Genomic DNA, 10,104 nt, shown 5'->3' on the forward strand with positions numbered 1-10,104 from the left:
ATGTGGTTTGCTGAAGGAAATCAGAGTGCCGGAGCCATGTTCACCCTCTTGGGCTTCTCAGAATATCCCGACCTCCAGGTTCCCTTGTTCCTGGTTTTCCTCACCGTCTATGCAGTCACCGTGGTGGGGAACCTGGGCATGGTCACCATCATCAGGATCAGTCCCAAACTCCACACCCCCATGTACTTTTTTCTCAGTCACTTGTCCTTGGTTGATTTCTGCTATTCCACCACAGTTACACCCAAACTCTTGGAGAATTTGGTTGTGGAAGACAGAACCCTCTCGTTCACGGGATGCATCATGCGATTGTTCTCGGCTTGTATGTTTGCAGTGGCAGAGGCATTCATGTTGGCAGTGATGGCCTGTGACAGATTTGTGGCCGTTTGTAAGCCTCTGCTCTACACATCAGTCATGTCCCCAAAGCTCTGTGCATCCTTAGTGGCCTGTCCCTATATGTGGGGTGTAGTCTCCTCCCTGACACTCACCTGTCCTCTCCAGACATTATCCTTCTGTGGGTCTAACATCATAAATAATTTCCCCTGTGAGCACTCTGCCATTGTCTCCGTCTCCCGCTCTGACCCCTTTATCAGCCAAGTGATCTCTTTTGCCATCGCCATATTCAACGAGGTGAGCAGCCTGGCAATTATCCTCACTACGTATATTTCCATTTTTGGCACTATCATAAAATGCCCTCTTCTGGGGGGCACCAAAAAGCCTTCTCTACTTGTGCCCGCCATCTGACCACCATCACCATGCTCCACGGGATAATCTTGTTCCTTATTGTGTACCCAGGCCCCAAACTCATGGCTCAGGGTCAAAGTAGGTTCTGTGTTTTATATAGTAGTGAGTCCCATCCTGAACCCTCTGATCTATAGCCTCAGGAACAAAGATGTGAAAGAGAGTGTCAGGAAATTAATGAATCACTTAATACAATTTGGTCGAAGATTTGTATGTCCAAAAGAAATATGATCTATTACATAGTGTTGATTAAATCTTCTTGTAGAGATGATGACTCAAATTATGTAGTCAACTCACTAGATCGTAAACTTAGAGCCATAAATTGGCTATTTGATCTCTTAGTTTTTGCTCAGTTCAATATCAAATAAAATAGCTGTATATCGTGTAAAATGATGTGTGTTGAAAAGTGAAACTGAGTTGTTCAGTCATGTTTGACTCTTTGCCACCCCATGGACTATAGCCTGCCAGGTTCTTCTGTCCGTGGAAGTCTCCAGGAAAGAATAATGGAGCAGGTAGCCATTGCCTTCTCCAGGGGATCTTCCTCACCCAGGGATTAAACCTGGGTTTCCTGCATTTCAGGGAGCTTTTTCAACTTCTGAGCCAACACGGAAGCGCTGTGGGTGAAGAGTGTCTCCCAAATATCCATGTCACCCAGCACTCAGAATGTCACCTTATTTGGAAATAAGAGCTTTGCAGATGTAATTAAAGAAAGAGTCAAGATGAGCTTAAAGTGAACCCAAAATCCATTGAGAGTGTCCTTATAAGAGACAGAAAAAGATACACAGGGACACAGGGAAGGAGGGTGTGTGACTTCTGCTTCTCTCTCTTTCCTCCTAAACCACACACAACTCTTAAACAACAACAACAACAACTAATTTTTAGTATTGTTGCACATAACTGCTTCGTGGCTGTTTGTAAACCTGCACTCTACACAGCTGTTGCGCCCCAGAAGCTGTGCTCCATTCTTCTGGCTGGTGCTACAGCTGAGCATAGACTGTTTCTCACACTCATCCTTTCAGTTGTGCTCCCTACTGTGAGTCCATCTTAGTAAACATATTTTGTATGAGTATTCTGCTGCCCTTTTGGATCTTGTTTTACTTTAGCCAATTCAATGAACTAAGAAAGTTCATAGCCATCATTTCCTAGCTTTCCCTTCTGTCACTATTTTAAAGATACTTTCTACCTGTGGGCATCACAGAGTCCTGTCTACCTGTGCCTTCCACACATCATCATCCTTTCTCTCTATAGCACGTGCATGCTGTGTGCTAAGTCACTTCACTCATGTCTGACTCTTTGAGACCCTGGACTGTAGTCTGCCAGGCTCCTCTGCCCATGGGATTCTCCAGGCAAGAATACAGGAGTTGGTTGCCAAGCCTTCTTCCAGGGCATCTCCCAGATGCAGGGACTGAACCAGAATCGCTTATGTCTCCTGCAGGTACCTTATCACTAGCGCCAACTGGGAAGCCCTCTATAGTATGCTCAGTTCCAAATGCTCATAAGTGATTGTTCAAGTAGAGTCTGTTTTATACCATGCCAATCCTCACACTGAACTCAGTGACATACAGTATACATACTGCCACACTCACTGACATAATAACTTGAAATGGAGAAAGATGAAACACCTTGTAAGGAAGTTAATAGGCTCCAAAATATTTTAGTGCTCAATCCACTGTCAATAAATATATTTCTATTAAATCATGTATGTGCCTATTCAAATACCGCCTACCAAGAAAAGTCTTTTCTGAAAATCTAATAAAATGAGATAATCACTCTTTACCCCCTTAATGATAATCTTTTTGCAGGAACAGATGATATGTTAAGTCCACGCAATAATTTATTTGCCTCATTTCCTTCTCCCCCTATACACTCCAAGAGAGTAGAAATTTCTGGTATTATTATTGGATCTTATATCTCTAATGCCTAGAAATTTACCTAGAAAACACATTCGGCCTTCAATGAATACTTGCTGGGTGAATAAAAATGAAAATTTCTGACTAAATTCATAACATTTACTACTGTGCTCACCTAGGTAAGGGAGCTTCCCTGGTGGCTCAGATAGTAAAGAATCTCCCTGCAATGCAGGAGACCCAGGTTCAATCCCAGGGTCAGGAAGATGCCCTGGAGAAGGAATGGCAACCCACTCCATATTCTTGTCTGGAGAATCCCAGGGACAGAGTAGCCTAGCTACAGTCCACGGGGTCACAAAGTGATGGACACGACTAGGTGACTAACTCTTCACCTGGGTAAGACTTTAGATGACGTCTCCTTAATGAATATAGTTGTCACAGGAGATTTAAAAAGCTAAAATAGCATACATAATACACTCAATGACTTATATGAGTGCTTCTATTGCTGAGTACTCTTGCTTGAAATATATTTCTTTGTCTAATTTTAAGTCTTTAGCTGTAGCTGCACATTCTATAAACATTTGACTCTCTTGCAGTTTTCAGAACCACAAAATGACACTTCCATTATCAAAAGGGTATCTCACAAATAGTCCTTGAATGTAGTTTATTAACACTGGTCATGTTCAATTTAGAGATCTAGCCCTTCTTAAGCTAATACCGATTTCAGAAAACCTGAAGAGTTTATTCAAATTTCTCCAAGCCAGGCTTCAACAATATATGAATCGTGAACTTCCAGATGTTCAAGCTGGTTTTAGAAAAGGCAGAGGAACCAGAGATCAAATTGCCAACATCCGCTGGATCATCAAAAAAGCAAGAGAGTTTCAGAAAAACATCTATTTTTGCTTTATTGACAATGCCAAAGCCTTTGACTGTGTGGATCACAATAAACTGTGAGAAATTCTGAAGGAGATGGTGCCGGGAGCCAGTGTGAGGAATCCCGCCCGTGACAAGGTCATGAGGAAGGAAGCTGACATACGCAAGGTGTGCTCAGACTTCAGGGACCCCTCTGGAAATTCCTAAGCATGTACCCCAACAAAAATCTGCCGGCTTTTGTGCTCTGCTTTTCCACTCTTCTGACATTTTCTGGAAAAAGTCAATTCAGGGCTTTAGTCTTCCGCATTTGAAAGAGTGTTTCAATCCAAATACTCCTCTGATGGTTTTCTAGCCTGCCTGCAGGACTCCTACAGCTGCGCATGTGATTGTTTGAGGCCTCCTGACCGCAGGAGGCACAGGAAGCTTAAAACATCCTAGGAATGTAGGGGCTTCCGAGGAGACAAAATCTTTAGAATAGGACTGATTAAAGGTTTCATTTGTTGAGTCAATATTTGCTGCCAAATTTTCACATCCTTTAGTTGTAGATATAGTTAGAAAAACAAGTAGTAGACCTTGTGTTAGCAACATTAGATCTTTGAGTTAAGTACCTTCTTTGTTATATCCCACTGCACCTTTGTTCTATAGAGATGTAACTTTAATGTTAATGCTTTAAGGAGATGTAGATTACAGTAAAACACTTCAGGGGAAACAAGATTAACATTCATTAAGAAGGAGAGCCAAAAAGTGTTAACAAGCCTCTTGGCCAGAAGATAATGTAAATCACCTGAGACCTTTTGTATACCAAATATGTATAGAAAGAGCCTGAGCTGCGAACGCTACATGGTCTTGTGTTACCCATTGATCTCTGTGTTTTATCAAAAAGTATAAAAGGCCTTCTGAACAATAAAGGATGGGGCCAGCTTCTGGGGCCAGGGGCCAGGGGCCAGGGGCCAGCTTTTTGGACCAGCTTCTCTAACTAGTCTCCCGGCCTGGTTTCTTGGGGCTCTGGCTCCCCCCGTGTCTCTCTCTCTCTTTCTTCTTCTCTCTCTTTCCCTCTCTCTGCTCTTTACTTTAACTTCAGGCTGAATCTCCACCTGGAGCGCGGAGGCTCGCCAGGTCTACTTACTTGCCCTGGCTGTTAAGATCCGCGAGAAAGGGAGCTTAAGGCGAGGCACTCTTAGATATTCAAGCGGGCGCCAGTGGCCCAACGTAGATGGTGCAAATTCCTTGTCTGGAATTTTATTGGCCTTCCGCATAAACCAAGCTATTCAGCCCTCTTCCTCCACTTAATCTTCTTACTACACTATAGTTTCTTAATCTAATCTTTCATTAATAAATAAACAAGTCTTTCCACGCCGATGCCGTCCACCCTTCGAATTCCCTGGATCCACCGGGGCTGGACCCCGGCAAGATGGGAATACCAAACCACTGGACCTGCCTCTTGAGAAATCTGTATGCAGGTCAGGAAGTAACAGTTAGAACTGGACATGGAACAACAGACTGGTTCCAAATAGGAAAAGGAGTATGTCAAGGCTGTATATTGTCACCCTGCTTATTGAACTTCTATGCAGAGTACATCATGAGAAATGCTGGGTTGGAGGAAGCACAAGCTGGAATCAAGATTGCTGGGAGAAATGTCAATAACCTCAGCTAGTAGATGACATCACCCTTATGGCAGAAAGTGAAGAAGAACTAAAGAGCCTCTTGAAGAAAGTGAAAGAGGAGAGTGAAAAAGTTGGCTTAAAGCTCAACATTCAGAAAACTAAAATTTTGGCATCTGGTCCCATCACTTCATGGGAAATAGATGGGGAAACAGTGGAAACAGTGGCTGACTTAAATTTTTTGGGCTCCAAAATCACTGCAGATTGTGATTGCAGCCGTGAAATTAAAAGACGCTTACTCCTTGGAAGGAAAGTTATGACCAACTTAGACAGCATATTAAAAAGCAGAGACATTACTTTGTCAGCGAAGGTCCATCTAGTCAAGGCTATGGTTTTTCCAGTAGTCATGTATGGATGTGAGAGTTGGGCTGTAAAGAAAGCTGAGGGCCAAAGAATTGATGCTTTTGAACTGTGGTGTTGGAGAAGACTCTTGAGAGTCCCTGGACTGCAAGGAGATCCAACTAGTCCATCCTAAAGGAGATCAGTCCTGTGTGTTCATTGGAAGGACAGATGTTGAAGCTGAAACCCCAATACTTTGGCCATCTAATGTGAAGAGCTGACTCATTTGAAAAGACCCTGATGCTGGGAAAGATTGAGGGCAGAAGGAGAAGGGGATGACAGAGGATGAGATGGTTGGATGGCATCACCAACTCGATGGGCATTGATTTGAGTAAACTCCGGGGGTTGGTGATGGACAGGGAGGCCTGGTGCTCTGTGGTTCATGGGGTCGCACAGAGTTGGACATGACTGAGCTGAACTGAAACTGAGGGTGTTTGTGTCACTCAAGAGCTTTACTACCATTATCTACTTCTCTAGTCACATATTTGAACGTTGGAATTGGTCCTTGCTTACTTCACTATGATTATTTTCCAAAATCACTTTTTCCATCAGGCACTTCTCTATTTCCAGGGATACCAGATCTCTTAGGGTTTCACTCTGTTGAGAAGCACTTAAATTCTTGTCTTGTTCCTTATCTTTGAGGGAAAGATTTTACCTTTTCACTATTTAATGTCATGTAAGCTGAGTTTGTCATATATATCCTTTAGTTATGTTGAGATAGGTTCCCTCTCTAACTGGTTTACTGAGAATTTCATCATGAAAAAAATTTGAATTTTGTCATTTGTTTTCTTCATTTATTGGGATGATTAATTACTTTTACCTGTGTTTGTTAATGTGGTATATCACACTAATTTGATTTGCACACGTTGAACTGTCCTTGCATGCTTGGAATAAACAACACTTGATCATAGTGTATGATCTTTTCAATGCAGTTTTGAAGTTGGTTTTCCAACAGAAGCTTTTGCATTCATGTTCATCAGGAATATTGACGCTTAATTCTTATTCCTTGTTGTGTTTTGTCTGGTATTGAGATCAAGGTAATGCTGGGTTTATAACACGAGTTTGGAAGTACTGCCTATGCTTCTATTTTTATTTTTTGGAAAAATTTAAAAATTATTAATTCTTCAACTGTTAGAGTTCACCAATGAAGCCATGTGGTCCTGGACTTATCTTGTGGGGGAGCTTTGGATAACTGATTCATTCTCCTTATTAGTATTTTGTCTATTCAGATTTTCTATTTTTTCATCATTCAGTCTTTGTAGGGTGTTATGCTTTAGGAATTTAACAATTTCTTCTAAGTCATTTGATTTTGGGGGGGGCTGGGGAAGGGATGTATATTATTCATATTAGTTTCTTATGATCCTTGGTTTTTCTGTAGTATCAATGGTCATATCCCTTCTGCCATTTGTAGTATTATTTATTTGAGACTTCTCCCTTATCTTGATAAATTTAGCTATTTTTTCCTCCATTTTGCTTTCCTTTCCAAAAGTACAGCCTTTATGTTGATTGACTTTTTTTATTTCATTTTTTTAAACTCTGATCTTTGTTATTTCTTTTCTTTTACTAACTTTTGACTTAGCATGTTCTGCGTTTCTAGTTCCTTGGGGTATAAAAGGTCTAGCTTTTTTTTTTCTTCTTCTTCTTAATGTAAGCATTTTTTCACTGCAAACTTTTCTCTTAAAGCTGTGTTTATTGTAATTTGTTATTGTCCTCTAATTTTGGTCATGATATTTTTCTATTTCCATTTGTCTCAGGATATTTTAAAATTCTTTTTTGATTTCTTCTCTAAAATACTGGTTGTTCAGGGATATGTTTAATTTCCATACATTTGTAAAAATTTTAAACTTATTTCTCTAACTGATTTCTAGTTTTACACTGTCGGGGTTGGAAAAGTGTTGGATATGGTTTAGATTTCTGTGACATCCTTGAATGAAGGTCTTACTGTCTGCCAGAGTCAGTTGATCTGGAGATGTGTCAGCCCTTAAAGTGTTAGTCACTCAGTCATGTCAGACACTTTGTGACCTCATGGACTGTAACCCACCAGGCACCTATGTCCACAGAATTCTCCAGGCAAGAATACTGAAGTGGGTAGCCATTCCCTTCTCCAAGGGATCTTCCTGACCCAGGGATCAAACCCAGGTCTCCCATATTCCTGGCAGATTCTTTACCATATCCCTAGGATAGTCAGAAAAGCTGAGGTATATCTATGTGTACAAGTTCCTTCCAGGGAGATACTGGTAAATTGGGGTTGGAGGCCCTCAGACAATTCAATAAGTCAATTTTAATTTTATAATTCCATTTATAGGACTTAAAATATTCTAGCCTTTAGTTCACATCCACTAGATCTCATAATAACAGCCAATTTGTAGATCAAATGAATCTTTAGAAGCTCTGATACAGGGCAGTCAAATAGAGATTACTTAACCAGATTACACATTTATATTCCCTAAATTAGCAACAATGCACTGAGACTCCAGTTTCTTGGACAATAGCTCAAAAAATGATTTCTACCATGTTTCTGCTGATAAATAACAGTTCTAAAATATTGTGTGTAAAATGAGAAAACATAGTACAGGTGAAAACCCCTGAAGTCTTTTATTAAAAAAAATTATTCATAAGTTCTTTCCAGTATGATTCTGTGGAAGAGGTCAGTTTCTCACAAATGCCCCCTGTGGAAGCCAGAGAATCTTCTTGGGCGTTAATTTCATTCTGAAATGTTTTTTGCACAAAGTCACTCTACAATAATAGCTAGAAAATCTAACAAACAGTGGGTTTTTTAACTTTTGCAACTGTAATAAATAAGTACATGAATTTTACATGTTTCTTCAAATATATCTGTATTGTTTAGACATGCTGATTCAGTGCTTTAGCATCAGATTCTAGAGCAGAAACCCACAAAATAGATACACATTAAGAGTGTATCCAGATGAATGCTCTTTACTTCTAGTGTAATATGTATCTTCTTTATAGATCAGCACCCTGGTATTCACAACCATTTTATATTCTTTCTTAACATTTATTATATATATATGCATTCAAGCCACATACCATATCTTCAGTTAATTTTTATTTTGTTAATTATTGATGTCTAATGAACACTCACAAATGTTATCTACTCTGTTTATTCCTTCCTTTTTCTTTACTTTGTTCTCTCTCTCTCTCTTTCTCCACTTGTATCCCAAACATTAGGTAAGTGCTTTGGATAATACAGACAGAATGTAGGATCCTTGAGCAAAGATTGTTCACAATCTCATACTGTAGGTCATGATTTCACAAACAGGACAATATTAAATAGAATGATTAAAGAAAATGGTTGTCTGTGAACTATGAAAAGGAGCATTTAATCAGAGCTAAGAATGGGAGGAGTTGATAGCCAATTATTAAGGAAAACTATGCAATTTACCAAAGCACCTTATTTTTTATTTATTTGTTTCTGCTAGGGAAATGTAATTTTATTTATTTTCAAAAAATAAATTTATTTATTTTAATTAGAGGTTAATTACTTTACAATATTGTATTGGTTTTGCCATACATCAACATGAATCTGCCACAGGTATACACGTGTTCCCCATCCTGAACCCTCTCCCTCCTCCCTCCCTGTACCATCCCTCTGGGTCGTCTCAGGGCACCAGCCCCAAGCATCCAGTATCCTGCATCGAACCTGGACTGGTTATTCGTTTCATATATGATATTATACATGTTTCAATGACATTCTTCCAAATCATCCCACCCTCTCCCTCTCCCATGGAGTCCAAATTACTTTCAGTTTTGGATTTCTTAATTCTAAAAAGGTGTGTGTATGTATGTGTCTGTGTGTTCAGTTGCTTCCAGCTCTTTGTGACCCCAGGAACCACAGCCTGCCCAGCTCCTCAGTTAATGGAACTTTCCAAGCAAGAATACTGGAGCAAGTTGCCATTTCCTATTCCAGGGGATATACCTGACCCAAGGATTAAATCCGAGTCCCCTGCATCTCTTGCATTGGCAGGCAGATTGTTTACCACTGAGGCACTGGGAATCCCCTGAAAAGGTATACAGCTGCTCAACTCAAGACCTCTATAAGTGTCAAATTATCTTCCTAGAATCATTTCCTTCCCGAATTTTTGAATCTGACAATATCTCCTTTAAAGAAAACCTTTCTTCTGCACACTATGTTTTGACATTTGTTCCTAGATTTTTAACCCTACTTTTTTTTTGTTTTTGTTTTTAATTAATGAAAGTCTTAAACTTTACTATGAATTGTATGTGTGGTTAGTTAGTAAATGTTTCTTTATTCATCTAGATTATACGGTTCATTTTTATACAAACTAATGGGTTTTTAAAGAAATGTAAAGCACTTAGAGACAGACAAAGAAGAATTAAATAGTTGATAAATATTAATACACTTGAAATAATAATGTTTGAATGAATGGATACATACAAAACGTATGATAGAATTTGAAGAGCCAGGAAGTTTTACACAGGGTTTCACAGATAAGGTCAAGACATAAAATGAAGCATGACAAGTTTTGAAAACTGCAACAATTTCCTATGGCTTAACTTTACTATAGATACTCATTTATTAAGTAATTTGATAAAATTATATTTCTCATGCATCATACCGTATAATTTTGCAAAAATAATAACTACTATATGTGTGTGCATATGTG

General features: G+C 39.5%; 1 pseudogene; it reads left to right on the forward strand.

Moving 5' to 3' along the window:
* LOC138420606 (olfactory receptor 5D13-like) lies at nucleotides 1-2,396 on the forward strand (annotated as a pseudogene).
* Nucleotides 2,397-10,104: the final 7,708 nt, after the last annotated feature.

The sequence above is a fragment of the Ovis canadensis genome, chromosome 15 (genome assembly GCF_042477335.2).
Source record: "Ovis canadensis isolate MfBH-ARS-UI-01 breed Bighorn chromosome 15, ARS-UI_OviCan_v2, whole genome shotgun sequence".
Lineage (NCBI taxonomy): Eukaryota > Metazoa > Chordata > Mammalia > Artiodactyla > Bovidae > Ovis > Ovis canadensis.